Consider the following 18,538-nt stretch of genomic DNA (forward strand, 5'->3'; position numbering starts at 1 on the left):
AAAATTGAATTAATTGAATAAAATCTGGAATTAAAATTCTAGTATCAGGTCCGCAGACCTCAGGTATCTCCGATGCTTAAAAGAGGAAATGCTTTTCAGCACAGTAAATCCTCGGATGGCCCTCGGAAAGTGGGAGACTCAGACCTTTGACACTTGGTTCGAGATCGTTATTATCTGGTGATGGAGCTCAGTGATAGACCGCATGCTTCGCGTGTATGAGGTCTCAGGTTCTGTGGCCAAACACTTCACCTTTTGAATTCTGGTCAGTCGGCGGCTGTTATGAGCTGAGCTGCTGAGGGGACCGTGAGATGAAGTCCTGCTCCGGGACAATTTAATGTTTGTGGAGCCTCAGAAGTTGGAACTCGCTGCGCTCAGAAAACGAAATTCGCCTTTCCGTGCGAAATTCTGATGAAAAAATAGCGTTGGAGATGCTGGGCATTGAACCCAAGGACTTCATTACATGCGAACCATGCGCTCTACCACTGTGCAACATTCCCAGATAAAATAAAAAGCTACCCAAGGAAAGAAGAACTGATCGTTCTCATTTTATGAGACCATCCAAGGTGGGTCTGCCACGTGATAGATTATTTGCAGTTTCAAAGATTGCGGCGGAGCAGGGAACAGGCGTTTCGACGACACAGAGGTAAGAATAGTCTGGATGTTCGCAGGTTCTTCATTTCCCAGAGAGTAGTGAGTCTCTGGAATCAATTGTCGGTTGGTGTGGTGGGTGCTGACTCTCTTTCTGCCTTCTCGAGGGATCTGGATCTGTTCTTGACTGGGTCAGAGATCGCATCATATAGAAGGTGAGTGGTTTTACAGTTAACCTACACATGGTCACTGTCATGTCCTCGACTGGTTTCAATCGCCTGAAGATGTCGGGAAGGAACTTTCCATCAATTGGCCCTGTATTTTTTTCTGGTTTGTAACCGCTCCCAGGAGATTACATGTTTCCGGTGGGTGGGGCGGGTGGTGTCGGTGGGAATTGTCCAGTCACGATGCTCCGGGCATGTGGGACAGGATTGATGAACCAGCTGGTCTTTTCCTGACCATCATGTCCGTCAGTAACCTCAGCTCGTTAAGGTGTTTTTGTGAAGTGATATTTAAACACAAACTCACACCTGGCCCTTTATAGTGAAATGAGACTCAATGCTCTCCACGCCTCACCTTACCCTCCTCTGAAGCAGGAGGACTCGAAATATTCTTGCCGGCCTCTGCTTCAATGTGCCTGAGCATTTCTAGTCCCGTCCAACCGTAAGTAAAGTGACTGATAACGGGAGCGTTCAAAAAATGCACCCTGAAATAGGAAGGATGGTTACAGCACAGTTCAAGGAGTCTCTCCCCCCTTTCCCAGCCTTTCTTCTCAACTCCCCCTTTCTCATTAGACTAAGTGCCGAGGCCTGGTTTCTTCCGTTCACCCACAGTTGTATCAGGTCCGCAAACTTCATCTTTAATTGTCTGCTTGGAACAGAAAACTCGATGATTTTAAGCCAAGTATACAAAGTGTCAGCACCCACCAGACCAGCCGGCAATGCATTCCAGAGACTCACTACACTCTGGGAAATAAAGAACCGCCCAACATCCAGACTCTTCTGACCTCTGTGTGGTCTGAACGCCTGTTCCCCGCTCCTCCCCAATCTTTGAAACTGGAAATAATCTATCACGTGGCAGACCCACCATGGGTGGTCTCACAAAATGAGGATAATCCGTTCTTCTTTCGTTGGGTAGCTATTTATTTCATCGGGGGATGTAGCTCAGTGGTAGAGCGCATGCTTCGCATGTATGAGGTCCTGGGTTCAATCCCCAGCATCTCCAAAAATATTTTTCATCAGAATTACGCACGGAAAGGCGAATCGCGCTTTCTGAGCTCAGCGAGTTCCAACTTCTGAGGCTCCACAAGCATTAAATTATCCCTGAGCAGGACTTCATCTCACGGTCCCCTCAGCAGCTCAGCTCATAACAGCCGCCGACTGACCGGAATATGTGACAGTGCAATGTCTAGCGAGCAGTCCCAGCTCTTGTTTGACGCTGTGTCATTCATCCATCTCACTTTATGATTCAGAGGTTGGATGTCAGCCTCGTCACTGACTGTTGGCAATTGTATTTTTTTATTTCCGCTGACTTTTTTTTGGAAAGTTCAAAGCAAAGCGGAGCAGAAACCCCGTGAACTGAAACGGAGGTTCATCATTGTGAGCACGTGTGATGACTGGGCATCTCGTTGTCGGGGAGAGACGGAGCTGAAATCCCACTTGTTTATTTCTAAAGTGGAGCAGACTTTGCAGAGGCGATGTAGCTCAGTGGTAGAGCGCATGCTTTGCATGTATGAGGTCCCGGGTTCAATCCCCGGCATTTCCAAATTATTTATGTTTGAAATTTTGAAAAGACCCTCTTGTCCTCACCTCACCTTCACACACAAGGACAGGAAAGGGTTTCTTCACCTCGAGAAAAGGCAAATGCTCTGCACAGGATAAAATTCAATGGAAGCGCGCACGCGCCTTTGAAATGGCTGCCGTCCTGGGGCTGGATTGCGTGCGGAGTTATAAAACATCGAAAATAGGATCACGAGTCGGCCATTTGGCCCTTCGAGCCTGCTCCGCCATTCAATCGGATCATGGCTGATCCTCTATCTCAATACCATATTTCCGCGCTCTCCACATACCCCTTGATGCCTTGTGTGTGTCGAAATCTCTCTATCTGCTTCTTAAATATATTCAGTGACTTCGCCTCCACAGCCTTCTGTGGTCGAGAATTCCACAGGTTCACCACCATCCAGTTTCACAGATTGGGGAGGAGCAGCTGACAGGCGTTCAGACCACACAGAGGTAAAAATATTCTTAATGTTAGGTGATTCTTCTTTTCCCAGAGAGTAGTGAGTCTCTGGAATGCAATTCTGGCTGGTGTGGTGGGTGCTGACTCCCTCCGCGTTCTCGAGGGATCTGGGCCATTTCTTGACTGGGGCAGAGATCGCATCATATAGAAGGTGAGTGGTTTTACAGTTAACCTGCACATGGTCAGTGTGATCCACTGAACTCGATTCGATCGCCTGAGGGAGTCCGGGAGGAATTTCCCAGAATTCGCCCTCATTATCGGCTTTTGATTGTTTTTCTGATTTGTAACCGCTCCCAGGAGATTACATGTTTCCGGTGGGTGGGGCGGGTTTTGTAGGGAGGAAATGTCTGGTCACGATGCTCCAGGCATGTGGGGCAGGATTGATGAACCAACTGTTTTCCCGCCCGTCATGCCGGTCTATAACCCCAGATCGTCAAGGTGTTTTCAGTGAAGTGATCTTTAAACACAAACCTACACCTGGGGCAAGTCCTGCATCCGTCTATAGTGAAATGACACGCAATACGCTCCAGGCCTTAAGTTGCCCTCCTCTGAAGCGCAAGGACTCGAAATATTCTTGCCGGCCTCTGCTACAATGTGCCTGAGCATTTCTAGTCCCGTCCAATCAGAGGCAAAGTGACTGATAACGTACCAAAATTGCGCCCTCGAATAGGAAGGATGCTTTACAGCAGAGCCCATGGTGGCTCTCCCCCTCTCCCAGTCTTACTTCTCAACGCCCCCTTTCTCATTACTCAGAGTCTCTGAGTATATCAGGTCCGCATACCTCGGTATAGTTGTCTGCTTGGAGTACAAAAGGAGATGCTTTTCAACCCAGTAAATCCTCGGATGGCCTTAGGAAAGTGAGGCACTGAGTCCTTTTATATTTGGTTAGAGGTCTTCCCTATCTGGTGATGTAGCTCAGTGATAGATCGCGTGCTTCGCGTGTATGAGGTCCCGGGTTCTCTCTCCAAGCACTTTATGGTTCGAGTTTTGAATTCTGGTCAGTCGGCGGCTAGTATGAGCTGAGCTGCTGAGGGGACCGTGAGATGAAGTCCTGCTCCGGGACAATTGAATGTTTGTCTCAGAAGTTGGAACTCGCTTCCCTCTGAAAGCACGATTCATCTTTCTGTGGAACATTCTGGTGAAAATAAATTTTGGAGATGTTAGATATTGAAACCAGAAATATATACACGCAAAGCAGGCGCTATACCACTGAGCTACAACCCCGAATCCAATAGACCTATAACCAAGGGTATAAGGACTGAGTGTTCACTGTCTTAAGACCACCCAATGATTTACTGGGTTGAAAGTCATCTCCTCTTGTGCTCCAAGCGGACAACAGCCACCGAGACACGTAGCAGACGGCTGGACGGGACTAGAAATTCTCAGGCACATTGTAGCAGAGGCCTGCAAGAATATTTCGAGCCCTTGAAATTTAGAGGAGAATAACGTGAGGCACAGAGACAATGAGTCTCGTTTCACTAAAGACAGACGCAGCACATGCCCCAGGTGTGGGTTTGTGTGATGATCGATTCATTGAAAACACATTGACGAGCTGGGGATGTAGACGAACAAACAGAAATGACGGGTAGAAAAAGACCAGCTGGTCCATCAGGCCTGCCCCTCACTCGGGATTGCTGGAGCATCATTACTGACACTTACTCCCCCTCACCCGCCCGCAGCCGTGTAATCTCCTGGGAGAGGCAAAGATCCTGAGAAAAATCCAGGGCCTTTAAGGGATAGAATACACTGGAAAATTCCTCCCCGACCTCCTCAGGTGATCGAAGCCAGTCCAGGAGATCACATGGATCGTACGGACACTAACTGTAAATCCTCTTACCTTTTATATATTGTGACCTCTGCCCCAGCCAAAAACCGGTCCAGCTCCCTGGAGAAGGCAGGCAGAGAGTCAGCACGCACCGCACCAGCCAGCAACGCATTCCAGAGGCTCACTACTCACTGGGAAAAGGAGCACCGCCTAAAATCCACCCTATTCCAACCTCTGCGTAGTCTAAACTCTTGTCCCAGTTCCTCCCCAATCTGTCAAAGTGGAATAATCTCTCACTGGGCCCGCAATCCAGCCCTGGGTTCGAAACCATTGATACGGTGCGTGCGCTCTTCCACTGAATGCTATCCTGTGCCGAGCATTAGGTTTTTCACGAGGTAACGGAAGTCTTGCCTGTCCTTGTGTTTAAAGGTGAGGCGAGCCTCAGAGGATCTTTTCACAATTGTAGCCTATATTCGAAACATAAACCGTGAGCTGGATAGCAGCCGACTTCAGGAGTACATAGGCAGGCTGACGAAATAGGCGGAGACATGGCAGTTGAAATTTAATGCGGATAAGAGTGAATTCATGCACTTTTGGAGGAACCACGTGTAGAGCCAGTAGCATCTAAATGGTACTATTTTGAGGGGGTGGAAGAGCAGTGGGACCTGGGGGTGTATATTCACCAATCTTTGAAGGTGACAGGGCAAGTTGATAAATGGTACTATTTTCAGTAGATCCAAGAGCAGAGGGGCCTGGGTGTGCATATTTACAAATCGTTGAAGGCGACAGGGCCAGTTGAACAGGCGGCTATGAAAGTGAATGGGACACTTGGCTTTCTAAATAGTGGCATTGAATACAAACACAAGGAAGTCACGCTGAACTGATTAGGCCTCAGCTTGAGTGTTGTGTACAATTCTGGACAGTACACTTTAGGAAAGATGGCAAGGCCTTGGAGAGGGTACGGAGGAGCTTGATTAGGATGATGCCAGGGAAGAGGGACTTCCGTTATGTGGAGAGATTGGAGAATTTGGGTTTGTTCTCCTTGGAGCAGAGAAGCTTGAGGGGAGACCTAATAGAGGTATTCGAAATAATGAGGGGTTTGGGCAGCCAAAAAGGGAGAAACTGTTTCCACCGGCAAGTGGGTCAATAACCAAAGGACAGAGATTCAAAATAATTGGCAAAAGAACTAGAGGGGAAATGAGGAGAAATGTTTTCCCATCCTCGCTGGTAAAAACAAGCTGCTGGAACTTTTCACTTTCTCTCCTTTCCCTCTCTCTCTTTCCCATGGTTCAAACAAACTGTTGCTGCAGCATCTGAAGTTTACGACAGTTTCCCACAGACTTTCAATTCCGAGCTCGGCAGCTGTCTTAACTTTAACCTCGCCGCTTACCTCAGCGCAAGTACATCGTCTCAGTTAGACTTCTAAACAATCTGAAGCAATAATAAAACCTTTTGAACTTGTTCAATCTTCCCAGAATGTAGTCTTTAATAGTCAAGTCTAGCAATTCTGTGTTCCATCCTGTGTTGAACCAAACTCTGCTCCTTTAGCAAGTGAAAGATCCATATTGAAAAGTCCAAAATCCTTCACGCGGTAACCATATATATAATCAAGTGTTTTATTATGAGCCTGAGCTCGTATCAGGCTTCTGTGTGGGGGAACACGTGGGCAACAGTGACGACACTACTATAAGGTTTCGATTGGCTGTTAGAAGCAAATGCACTGAAAATTTACAGCTCATAGAAATAACGACTTGCATTTAAACAGCGCATTTAACCCCGCATAGATAAATAGACCAATCCGATTTACTGAGGTATAATCAGACAAATATGGAACTCCAGCTGAAGAAGGAGATATTTGGCGCCATGAGAAAATCATGACACAAGAGATGGCTTTCATGGAAGGTCTGAAAGAAGGAAAGGACTTGCCTTTATATAGCGCCTTTCAAGACCCCAGGACGTCCTAAAATGCTTTACAGTCAATGAAGTTCACTTTGAAGTGTAGTCACTGTGTAATGTGGGAAACGCGCCAGCAAATTTGCACACAGCAAGATCATACAAACTGCAATGAGATAAATGACTAAAAAATCGGTTTCAGTTATGTTAGTTGAGGGATAAATATTGCCCAGGTCAATGGGGAGAACTCCTCTGTTTATTCTCGAATATTGCCGTGTGATCTGTTATATCTACCTGAGAAGGTAGATGGGCCTTCCGTTTAACGCGTTTTACGTAAGTCGATATCTCCGACAGTGCAATGCTGCCTCAGTACTGCACTGTTATGTCAGCTTGGATTATGTGTTCAAGTCTCTGGAGTGGGACTAAAACTCACAACTTTCCAACTCAGAAGCGAGACCGCTACCACTGAGCCATGCCTGATACCAGAAAGGGGTAGAGGGAGATGGAGGGGCATAGGGAGGGCATTCTGGAGCGTGGATATGGCTGAAGGCACGGCTGTCAAAAGTAGAGCAAATTAACTGTGGATGCACAAGCGCGTGAGGTGGGGGAATGGCTGCAGGGCTGGAGGAGGTTACAGAGATAGGGAGGTATTTGGCATTGGCTGCAGGGCTGGAGGAGGTTACAGAGATAGGGAGGGGTGAGGCCCTAGTGGATTTAAGTGCAAGGAACAATAAAAAATAAACTACAGGCTTCGGAGACTGGAAGCCAATGCAGGTCAGTAAGGACTGGGTGATTGGTGAGGGACTCACCAATCAAAAAGAGAGGGTTGGAGATGGAATCAGTGGCAAGGATGTGGAGATTGGGAGGGGGTCAAAGATCTTGACTTCACAATTTTTAACTGGTGTAAATTATGGCTCCTCCAAAACAGAATGCTGCTATGACAACACAAAGACATTGGAAGGGTCAAGAGAGGCGGTGGTTTTGTCAGCGTAAAGCTGAAAGCTGGTCCATGTCTGCGGACAATGTCACCAAAGGGCATCATGCAGATGAGGAAGAGGAGGGAGCAAAGGATTGAACCTTTAGAGACATCAGATATAACGGTGATAGGGTGGGAAGAGAAGCTTCTCCTGGCTATGATCAGATAGGTGAGTGGAACCAAGCGAGGGATATCCGACCAAAAGAGGCCAATGATCGATGAATGAGGAGGTCACGGGTGGGTTTCCTGTAGGTGTGGAGGAGAGGGCGGAGATGGGGAGGGGTGGGCCATGGAGGGATTTAAACCCCATGCTGAAAATGTTAAACGTCAGGCAATCGGGAAGTGGGAGGCAGTGAGGGTAATGGGGCCAAGCAGGACCTGGTGCTGGTTGGAAGGAGGAGGCTGAATGACCGGACAGGCGTGCATTGGAGGAATGGAGTCTGGAGGGTCAGAGACATTAATGAGGGTTTGAATGGCAATATGCTGAGGAAGGAATGGAGGCGGGTGAGGGAAGCACGGGGCCTTTGTGATGGAGGTCAAATCGGGTCATGAGCTCAGCTCGGGGTTGCACGGGAACAATTTTACTGCAGCCTTCAACCAATATAAAATAAACGGGTAAATATCTGCAGGAAAATAACGGAGAGAGGAATGGCAATGAAACTCTTTCAGTGACCCCTGAAATCACGCACAGTCCTAAGCGTGACCTTGAACTGTCCCCGTGTCAGAGACTCAAAATACATATTTTAACTGGGAAACTGCAGGTACATAGTGAAACGGGTCTGCTTTTGTCCTTGGATTCAGTGTAGACGCGGTGAAATCTGTAAAATTTATAAATGAATGGGCAGGAGTGAACATAAGAACATAAGAACATAAGAAATTGGAGCAGGAGTAGGCCAATCGGCCCCTCGAGCCTGCTCCGCCATTCAATAAGATCATGGCTGATCTGATCCCAACCACAAATCTAAAGAACACAAGAAGTCGGAGCAGGACCCGGCCAAACAGCCCCTGGGCCCTCTCCGCCACCCACAGGGCATTGACCGATCCGAACTCAGCTTCATGTCCAATTTCCTGCCCGCTCCCCATAACGCCGAATTCCCTTTACTTCTAGGAAACTGTCTATTTCTGTTTTAAATTTATCTAATGATGTAGCTTCCACAGCTTCCTGGGGCAGCAAATTCCACAGACCTACTACCCTCTGAGTGAAGAAGTTTCTCCTCATCTCAGTTTTGAAAGAGCAGCCCCTTATTCTAAGATTATGCCCCCTAGTTCTAGTTTCACCCATCTTTGGGAACATCCTTACTGCATCCACCCGATCAAGACCCTTCACAATCTTATATGTTTCAATAAGATCGCCTCTCATTCTTCTGAACTCCAATGAGTAGAGTCCCAATCTACTCAACCTCTCCTCATATGTCCGCCCCCTCATCCCCGGGATTAACCGAGTGAACCTTCTTTGTACTGCCTCGAGAGCAAGTATGTCTTTTCTTAAGTATGGAGACCAAAACTGTATGCAATATTCCAGGTGCGGTCTCACCAATACCTTATATAACTGCAGCAATACCTCCTTGTTTTTATATTCTATCCCCCTAGCAATAAAAGCCAACATTCCGTTGGCTTTCTTGATCACCTGCTGCACCTGCATACCAACTTTTTGATTTTCTTGCACTAGGACCCCCAGATCCCTTTGTACTGCAGTACTTTCCAGTCTCTTGCCATTAAGAAAATAACTTGCTCTCTGATTTTTCCTGCCAAAGTGCATAACCTCACATTTTCCAATATTATATTGCATCTGCCAAATCTCCGCCCACTCACCCAGCCTGTCTATATCCCCTTGCAGGTTTTTTTGTCCTCCTCACTCTCTACTTTCCCTCCCATCTTTGTATCATCTGCAAATTTTGATATGTTGCACTCGGTCCCCTCCTCCAAATCGTTAATATAGATTGTAAAGAGTTGGGGACCCAGCACCGACCCCTGTGGAACACCACTGGTTACTGGTTGCCAGTCCGAAAATGAACCATTTATCCCAACTCTCTGCTTCCTGTTCGATAACCAATCCTCCACCCATGCCAGAATATTACCCCCAATCCCGTGATTTTTTATCTTAAGTAATAATCTTTTATGTGGCACCTTGTCGAATGCCTTCTGGAAGTCTAAATACACTATGTCCACTGGTTCCCCTTTATCCACCCTATACGTTATATCCTCGAAGAACTCAAGCAAATTTGTCAGACATGACTTCCCCTTCATAAAGCCATGCTGACTTTGTCCTATTAAATTATGCTTCTCTAAATGTTCCGTTACTATTTACATGGGAGACAAAGCTGCTGATGTCATGTGTTTGTTCAGGTGACTGTAACTAATAGCAATGATCAGGGGTATAACCGTGTCAGTGGAGATTAATCCCCTGTATAAATTAAGCTCGTTGCAATGTATCAGCCCAGAGTGCCTTCTGGAGCTGCGGTTTTCAGATCAACAGAAGTCACCGCTTCTCACAGAAATGGAATATCCAGTATTGTTGCAGATCGAACGCATTTACTATCCTGTTCTTGCAGCCATTGGAGTTCCAGGTAAGCCGTCATCTCATCTGTGAATATTGCAAATCGGTGTTAACTGTGCTGCTGTATTTGGCTAATTATTCTTTCTCCCACTATGTTTTGCGCAGTCACCTCTTCTCTTATATCAGTTGAATGATGGAAGGTTTAAAGTCTCTGCTCTTTCAGTCTTGCAGGAGCTGCATTATATCTGTAATGAACATTGTATATCCAACCCTTGCACTGTTACTGGATTGTTCTCTGTACTGAATATATTGTTGAATAATGGTATGTCATTAAATTCAAAACGCTTGGTCTTGTAGGAGCTGCATTATATCTATTATAGGAACATAGGAGCAGGAGTAGGCCATTCAGTCCCTCGTGCCTGCTCCGCCATTCGATCAGATCATTGCTGATCTATGATCTAGCTCCATATACCTGCCTTTGGCCCATATCCCTTAATACCTTTGGTTGCCAAAAAGCTATCTATTTCACGTTTAAATTTAGCAATTGAGCTAGTATCAATTGCCGTTTGCGGAAGAGAGTTCCAAATCTCTACCACCCTTTGTGTGTCGCAATGTTTTCTAATCTCGCTCCTGAAAGGTCTGGCTCTAATTTTTAGACTGTGCCCCCTACTCCGAGAAACCCCAACCAGCGGAAATAGTTTCTCTCTATCCACCCTATCCGTTCCCCATATTATCTTATAAACTTCGATCAGATCACCCCTTAACCTTCTAAACTCTAGAGAATACAACCCCAATTTGTGTAATCTCTCCTCGTAATTTAACCCTTGGAGTCCGGGTATCATTCCAGTAAACCTACGCTGCACTCCCTCCAAGGCCAATATGTCCTTCCGAAGGTGCGGTGCCCAGAATTGCTCACAGTACTCCAGGTGCGCTCTAACCAGGGTTCTGCATGATTTTATGATCTTTGCATATCCAACCCTGGCATTGTTACTGAATTATTCTGTGCACTGAATTTATTGTGGAGTAATGGTCGACGCTTCAAACGGTCGGACCTGTAGCAATTGCATTGTATCTATAGTGAACTTTGTTTATCCAACCCTGGCTTTGTTACTCGATTATTCTCTGCACTTGAATTATTGGAATCAGATGTCTGGGCCAAGTGCTGGTATCAGACCATCAGGAGCTGTTAACAGTTTCATGTTGTGGAACTAATCTGACCTGGAATTTTTTTCATCAATGTGTTTTCAGTGATTGATAATGAGACAGCTCACGGTCTCAGTGTTACAAGGAGGCAGCGCAATGTCCTCCCCCCACAATAACATGGTTCAGTTTAACTGGGATTTCCATGTATTTATTAGTTATCACTCTTATGAAATATTATTTCATTGTGTGTGTATCTGAAGAAGCTCCAGAGTTCTGGTTACTGAACTGAGTTTGCTGCTGATTCTTTCACATCTCATTCTCTGCTTCACTGTCGATGAATTCACTGTAAAATGCAATGTTTTGAGGTTATTTTGTATCAGTTTGCACTTTATCTGTTGGAATCATGAGCCCTTCTATTTATCTGTAGATTTTTTTGCAGCGGTGATGTTGGCGTTTTGTTAATTGAACAATGCCGCCATCTAACGCTTTACTTTATAATTCAGGAGAAGGAATTTCAATTATTGTGAGGTGTGTCTGGAAGAGGCATTCGATTGTCTTTATTCCTTACATTGCAGATGAAGTGAACAGTGTAGGTGAACAGGTGGAGACTTGAATGATCTGTAGAAACATTAAACTTTTCACAGAGGCTTCACCATTGAACAAACTGACATTAAGAATAGGATCGTTGGAACACGGGGCTGGTGAAGAGAAAGCAGGCGCAGGAAGTTAGGATTTACTCGGGTGTGAAAAGCGACATTGAGAAAGAGAGTAGAGAGAGTGCGGAGAGACAGAGCGGAACGATCGAGAACGCGACTGAGAAGGAAAACGAGAAGGGAGGTGGAGAAGGGACGGGAGAGAAAGAGACAGAGAGAGACACACAAACACAGAGAATGAGATGTGGAGAGAGGGGGAACGGCAGCGTTGAGAATAATTCATCGGAATGAACTGCTGAAACTTCCAGTATAATTATGAAGATGAAATGTGAATTGAAAGTGTTATCAGGATGTTGTCAGATTGTGAGAGTTTTATTGTACTCTCTCCGGGTGTGTTTATCGCTATCAGGTCCTCAGTCTGTTTATGTGAATGTTCCTTTTACTTGTTTACTGATTGAATATATAAACATAATTGAAATGTATTTAAATAATAAAATCAGTGATTTCTTGATCGCATTGATTTATTAGGATATTGTACTCGAGAAGCTATATGTCAACTTAGTTCAATAAAGAACGAGGCTAACTTAAAGAATACATTCGAGTTTAATTGCAAATGAATGTGCAAAGTAAATTTATTGAAACATTATGTAACCAACGAGCTGTTCCCTGACACCAATAACCACGGACGTTAAAAGTTGAATTTATTAATTGCTTTGTGTTACTGAGACCTGTAGACTTGATTTCCCCTAACATTCTGTTGCAGTCTCTCCCTGTGAATCCCCGCCTCTCCTCCCACTCTCATCTCATCTGTTGCTTCAGTTTATCCTCTTTCCCAAACCAACTGCTCCTGACTCCCCTCCCCTCCGACGTGTCAATTTTCTTTGTCTCCCTCCCAATTTCAATCACTGGCTCCGCCTCCAGCTGCCTTTTCCATGCGTATTCGAAGTTTCAAACTCACCGACTCGGATCTCGGTCTTTCCCGTTTTGAGCTGGCCCCTGTCAGCTCTCTCAACCCAGAGCAACAAATCAGCAGCACCTCCCCCTGTCCCCTTACCTTCCCGACCCTCGCTCACTTTCCCGTCCATCAGGAGCCCAAATCTGGATTTCACCCGTTGGATTCCCACTCAGTAAAACACCTCCCACTTTCCCACCGGCACTGCCCCCTCACTCGGCTCCTCCAGTGGATCCGATGCTCACTTTGTTAACTTTCTGTATCAATTTCCCAATTCCTTATTGATCATTGTATTTAAAAACATTTCTCTGCCCGAAAGCGCAGCCCAGGTCAGTAAATCAGTTCCCACCGTTTGATGCAGCAACAAAGCTGGAAATTTCACCCTGATCCTCTCAAACTGCTGCTTTGTCTCCAGGTCTGATCAGTAATTTCTCTGCTTCTGTTTCTCTCTCTTACAGTTAACTTGGTGGCGATTGTAATCCTGTCCCGAGGAAAGTGCGGACTCTCCAAATGTATCACTCGCTACCTGGTGGGAATGGCGGCGGCCGATCTCCTGGTCGTTATCACTGATGTCATAATGTGGCGCATTGCTGATATTTATTTCCCAGTTTCATTCTTGACCATTACCCCCGTGTGTCGTTTCATTTTCTTCCTGATTCTAACAGCCACGGCGGCCTCTGTCTGGTTCACAGTGGTTTTCACCTTTGATCGATTTGTGGCCATTTGTTGTCAGAAGCTGAAAACAAAATATTGCACCGAGAAAACAGCGGCTGTTGTTATCGGGGTGGTGAGTGCGCTGAGCTGTTTACTAAGCATTCCCTGGTACTTTGCAGTAGACCCGGAATATATAATGGACAATGTACCCCGGGGTTGTGTCTTCAAACCTACATTTTTCACTTCACCCACATTTGCTGCGTTTGACTTGTTTAATCTTGCATTAATGCCGTGTCTCCCATTCATTCTGATTTTACTGTTCAATGTTCTCACCGCCAGGCACGTTTTAGCGGCCAATAGAGTCCGCAGGGGACTCCGGGGCCGCAGCAATGGAGAGAATCACAATGATCCAGAGATGGAGAACCGAAGGAAATCCATTATTTTACTCTTCTGTATATCAGGCAGTTTTATATTGTTATGGAGCGCAGAAGTTTTTTATTTTATCTCTCTGCGTGTAACAAATGCCCAGTACTATACGGCCAGTGATATTGAGTCAGCCGGATTGATGCTTCAACTTCTCAGTTCCTGCACCAACACGTGTATTTATGCTGTGACTCAGACTAAATTCAGAGAGGAGCTGAAGAACGGGCTGAAATACCCACTGAATCTAATTGTTACATTTTTTTAAATATAGAAACATCTGAATACATTTCCTCAAAAATTAAAGTCCATTCGAGTAGGTTTTCACGTTTTTCGGTGGCATAAGACGGGCGGTAGGCAATCGGGCGCCCTTTATTAACCACGCCTGATTTTACTCTCCATTGACATCAATGAGTTCACTGAAGTAACTGATATCAATCTAATACTTCACATAAATTTGGAAATACCAGACAGAAATTATAATTTATCAAACAAATGCGGTGTTGTGAAATGATACAAGATGTGATTCTAACATGACATTTTTTGCTGTTATTAGTCTGGAAATAATATGATTTCAATATTAACTGTTTAATCCTGAAATGAATAAAATCAAATCCTCCTTTTCGGTTGATGATTGTTTCCCATCACACAGACTGCCCGGTGTGATGGACTGAGGGTGAGCTGTCAGGGTCAGACAGCGTCCTGTTCATTGGGACATTTGTTTTGACCAGAACAGAATAATAATGGACCAACACCCGGACCGTTACTAACTGGTAAAATATTAATGTAATTTCAAACTCCAGTGGGGAGTTCCGGAGATCGTTTCCTCTCTGAGCTGTTGTGCAGCAATGTTTACTCACTGCAGGGAGTTTAATGGGACATGAGGCTGGGCCTGGTTACACAGATCTATAAGGAAACCTCCTGATACATTTCTGAGACAATCAGGGGCCGGGAGATTTCTCACGGCCGCAGCAGGCCAAGGGAAAGCTCTCCGGCTCATCCTTACTCCAAAAAATATGAGTTAAAAAGATACTTCTCAGTGTTCTGGACCAGTCAATGCCCATCGAAAGGGCGGCTCCTCCAACCATTTGTGCCCAACATTAAATGAAGTTCCCCGTAAGTCATAATACACTGATTTACATGTAACACGTGGCCTGACCGGAAACAGGTGGGTGTTGATCAGGCCGCTCTTCTCAGGACCCTACCCACGATGGCGGAGGCAGGAACGACAGTATTAAAGGGGCGGTAAGTGACCTGACATCATTTACTAGCCTCTTCCACCCCATTCCCGCCAGGCCGAGATACATAAGATCGACCACACCTTTCCTGACCTACGCCCTAGTATTAATCTTCGAACCCCACAAGTCGTGCTTTGTCTCAAACTGCATCCGTTCACATCACGTGGAGGGAAATTTCCACCATCGCTGGGGACTGAAATGGGAGAGCGGATCACCCGCCCCTTATAGAACCGGCCCGATTTTAAATTCAGCTGCGTCAGTTTACCGCCCAAGCACTGAAGGTGAAATTACCCTCTACGTCTCTGACCGCAAGGTTCGACAGGTGTGTGAAAGGCATCAGGCAGTGTTTTCCAAACACTGACATGAACGTGGGCGAATGGTTCAGTGTATTCGGGTAAAAGGTGATAACCCCCTCTATAGAGACAGGACCCCCTATCTGAGAGAGGCAGTGGAGAGCTTGCGAACGACAAAAATAAGTTTAGAGCACCAGGGGTGTTCAGGAAATTATGGTGTATCAGGGGGGAACTCTGTGCAAATCAAATGGTGCTTTGTGAGCAAAAGATAATTACAAGCAATTAATCAAATATACTCCAACAATGAGTCCTATTTTGGCCTCATACCCAGAGATGTTAGTCAAGCTGATCGATCGGTCTCACTGGTATTCGGTGAGAGATATCTCGAATGGTCCATCGGTCTCACTGGTATTCGGTGAGAGATATCTCGAATGGTCCATCGGTCTCACTGGTATTCGGTGAGAGATATCTCGACCGGTCCATCGGTCTCACTGGTATTCGGTGAGAGATATCTCGACCGGTCCATCGGTCTCACTGGTATTCAGTGAGAGATATCTCGAACGGTCCATCGGTCTCACTGGTATTCAGTGAGAGATATCTCGAATGGTCCATCGGTCTCACTGGTATTCGGTGAGAGATATCTCGAACGGTCCATTGGTCTCACTGGTATTCGGTGAGAGATATCTCGAATGGTCCATCGGTCTCACTGGTATTCAGTGAGAGATATCTCGAACGGTCCATCGGTTTCACTGGTATTCGGTGAGAGATATCTCGACCGGTCCATCGGTCTCACTGGTATTCAGTGAGAGATATCTCGAATGGTCCATCGGTCTCACTGGTATTCAGTGAGAGATATCTCGAACGGGTTCTGGAATCTCCCGCTCTAACCCGATTCACAGTACAAATTCGCCTTTACTTTCGAAGGACATCAGTACACTGGGACCGTCCTCCCTCAACGTTCCCACAACAGCCCCGCTATTTTCCCTGCTCACATGAAAGGAGCTTCGACAGGGCCGGGAATCCCCGGGCTGTCATCCAATATGTGGATGAAATCCTAATACATACCGAGACACGGGAAGAGCACCTGCGAATGGTGAGTGAGGTTTCCCATCGAATGGAATCCTCTGGACTTAGGATCAATGTTACTCAGCTGCAGTTGATGAAACCTCATATCAAGTTCCTTGGTGTCATCCTAGAGGCAAGGTCCCGGTCTGTGGACCAGGATAAAGTCAAGGTTATCACCTCCTTACCACGGTCCAATGATGAGACCTCCCTGTATTTGTTTCTGGGTATGACAGGATTGTGTGGGGATTGTATCTCTTACTATACAGAAATTGCTGCTCCCCTGTATGGGCTACTTCGGGAGGGAGTCGAACGGCAGTGAACGGAGAGCCACACCAATACCATCATCACCCTTAATACTAGACTTGTTACTGGTCCGATGCTTGCCGCCCCCATTATACAAAGTACTGTGCCCTTTACCCCTTCCTCATCAGAGAGTTCCGTCACCATGCTTGGGCCAGTCTATCATGCTAAGACTAATCCCATTAATTTTACATCAACTCGTCTCCAGGGAGCTGAGCTAATCTACACAGAATGAGAGAGGCAGGTACTTCCACTGTATTGCGCCCACTCTAAGTCCCTCCACATCATTGGAGGTCAGAAGGTTAAAGTTTACACCCATCACAGTCCAGGGCTCTTCCAAACAAAAGACCGAATTAAAGACGTAAATGTGTCTCGTGCCCGAATCACTGATTGGCCCGAATCACTGATTGGCCGCCTTGTTCACCGATACCCTCGAGGTCCCACCAGCAGAAGGTGTTCGGAGAATTTTTACTGACCCGGATCCAAAAAGGTTTAAATCCCACAGAAAGTAGTCAAATTCCAACTTTGAGGCAAGATAGTTATATAAAGGGATGGTTCAAGGGAACTTCAGATGAGTGTAAATTGAAAGACTGCAGCTCTGCCTGTTACACCCACAAGCCGTGTAATCAAATGGAGCAAGTTTGGGGTTTGATACCAAAGGTAGTGACAGTCCCCACACTGAGAAGGTTGGGTCTGGCCACGCTGGCCGAGCAGATGCAGGATGTCTCGTCCAGCGAGACCGTACCCCACCACTTGTCGTGAAGTTAACCCTTTATACAACAAGGCCATCAAACAGTGAACGGCACAGAATGTTTTGAGTGTCCTGCAGGGAAAGGGGAGGGTAGATCCGGTTGGTCAGTTCTCTGATCAGACGGTTGAAACTATTTAGTGGAACGTCTCATCGCCGGAACTGACCAACAGGCACCAGGATGTAGCCTGGATGGTGGTGAGAAGGGCCCTCCCAGTGCCGTCTTTCCAGCACACAGCATCTCAGCGCCACCGTGAGCTTCCCACGAGGTTGCAGGGGGGCGAGACCATCGTCTATCTCCTGGGGGACTGCCCCTCCCTGCAGAATGTGTGGAGAGAGATGCGTTGGTATCTGTCCTGGTTCATCCCCAACAGCTTGGTGACACAGGACGCTCTGCTCTACGGGCTGTTTTCTGGCACGCAAACTGAGACAGATATCAACTGCTGCTGGAAGATCATCAACTCGGTGAAGGAGGTCCTTTGGACCACCAGAACCCTGCTGGTCATCTAGCTGAAGGAGCTGTCCACGACTGAGTCTTGCCCACTGACACACTCCAATGTCCAGGAGTAAGTGTTGTGGGACATATTGAAGTGAGGTGCGGCCGATGCAAAGGCTCTATGGGGAAAGGCCACCGTATAAGGCCATTTCACCTTGTATTGTACTGCACGTATTAGAAGATATGTACTGTGTTTTGAAATGAAATAACGGAGTCTTAGTGTATACGATCTGTATTGTGTATTTTTGAATTGTAACTGTGATATTTACATTGAACTGTGTGTATCCATAAATTTTATGAAATAAACTACACTTTGAAATACAAAAAACAATGTTCCTGTTTCACCGTGTCTGTTATTATTGGACAGTGAAGAGTGGGAATATAGCCGGACAGTAAAGATGTGGGGAGTTATACAAAGAGCATCGATTGCAGGCACCAGGTGAGAAATAGGAGTATTTTCATAAGATTGGGAAACTATGAACTGCAGGGGAGCAAAGGTGTTTGGGTGTCCAGGTACACCAATCACTAAAAACTAGTGCACATGCACCAAAATAATTTTGAAGATCCCAATTTCTCGGCTGTCATATCCCAAAGTACCGCTATCAGGTACTTAGCCAAC

General features: G+C 46.2%; 1 protein-coding gene, 2 non-coding genes and 1 pseudogene across 3 annotated transcripts in view; 3 read left to right on the forward strand and 1 right to left on the reverse strand.

Annotated features, from left to right (window-relative positions):
- Positions 1-18,538, reverse strand: part of LOC137316688 (zinc finger protein 585A-like) — a 188,808-nt pseudogene that overhangs the window by 155,802 nt on the left and 14,468 nt on the right.
- Positions 1-18,538, forward strand: part of LOC137316793 (zinc finger protein 850-like) — a 512,000-nt gene that overhangs the window by 80,396 nt on the left and 413,066 nt on the right. The gene's annotated exons all lie outside the window — the stretch shown is intronic.
- trnaa-cgc (transfer RNA alanine (anticodon CGC)) lies at positions 1,741-1,812 on the forward strand. Its single transcript has one exon. It is a non-coding gene; the product is annotated as a tRNA-Ala (tRNA).
- Positions 2,281-2,352, forward strand: trnaa-ugc (transfer RNA alanine (anticodon UGC)). The gene has a single exon. It is a non-coding gene; the product is annotated as a tRNA-Ala (tRNA).

Source organism: Heptranchias perlo, unplaced genomic scaffold (genome assembly GCF_035084215.1).
Source record: "Heptranchias perlo isolate sHepPer1 unplaced genomic scaffold, sHepPer1.hap1 HAP1_SCAFFOLD_60, whole genome shotgun sequence".
In the NCBI taxonomy this organism is placed as follows: domain Eukaryota; kingdom Metazoa; phylum Chordata; class Chondrichthyes; order Hexanchiformes; family Hexanchidae; genus Heptranchias; species Heptranchias perlo.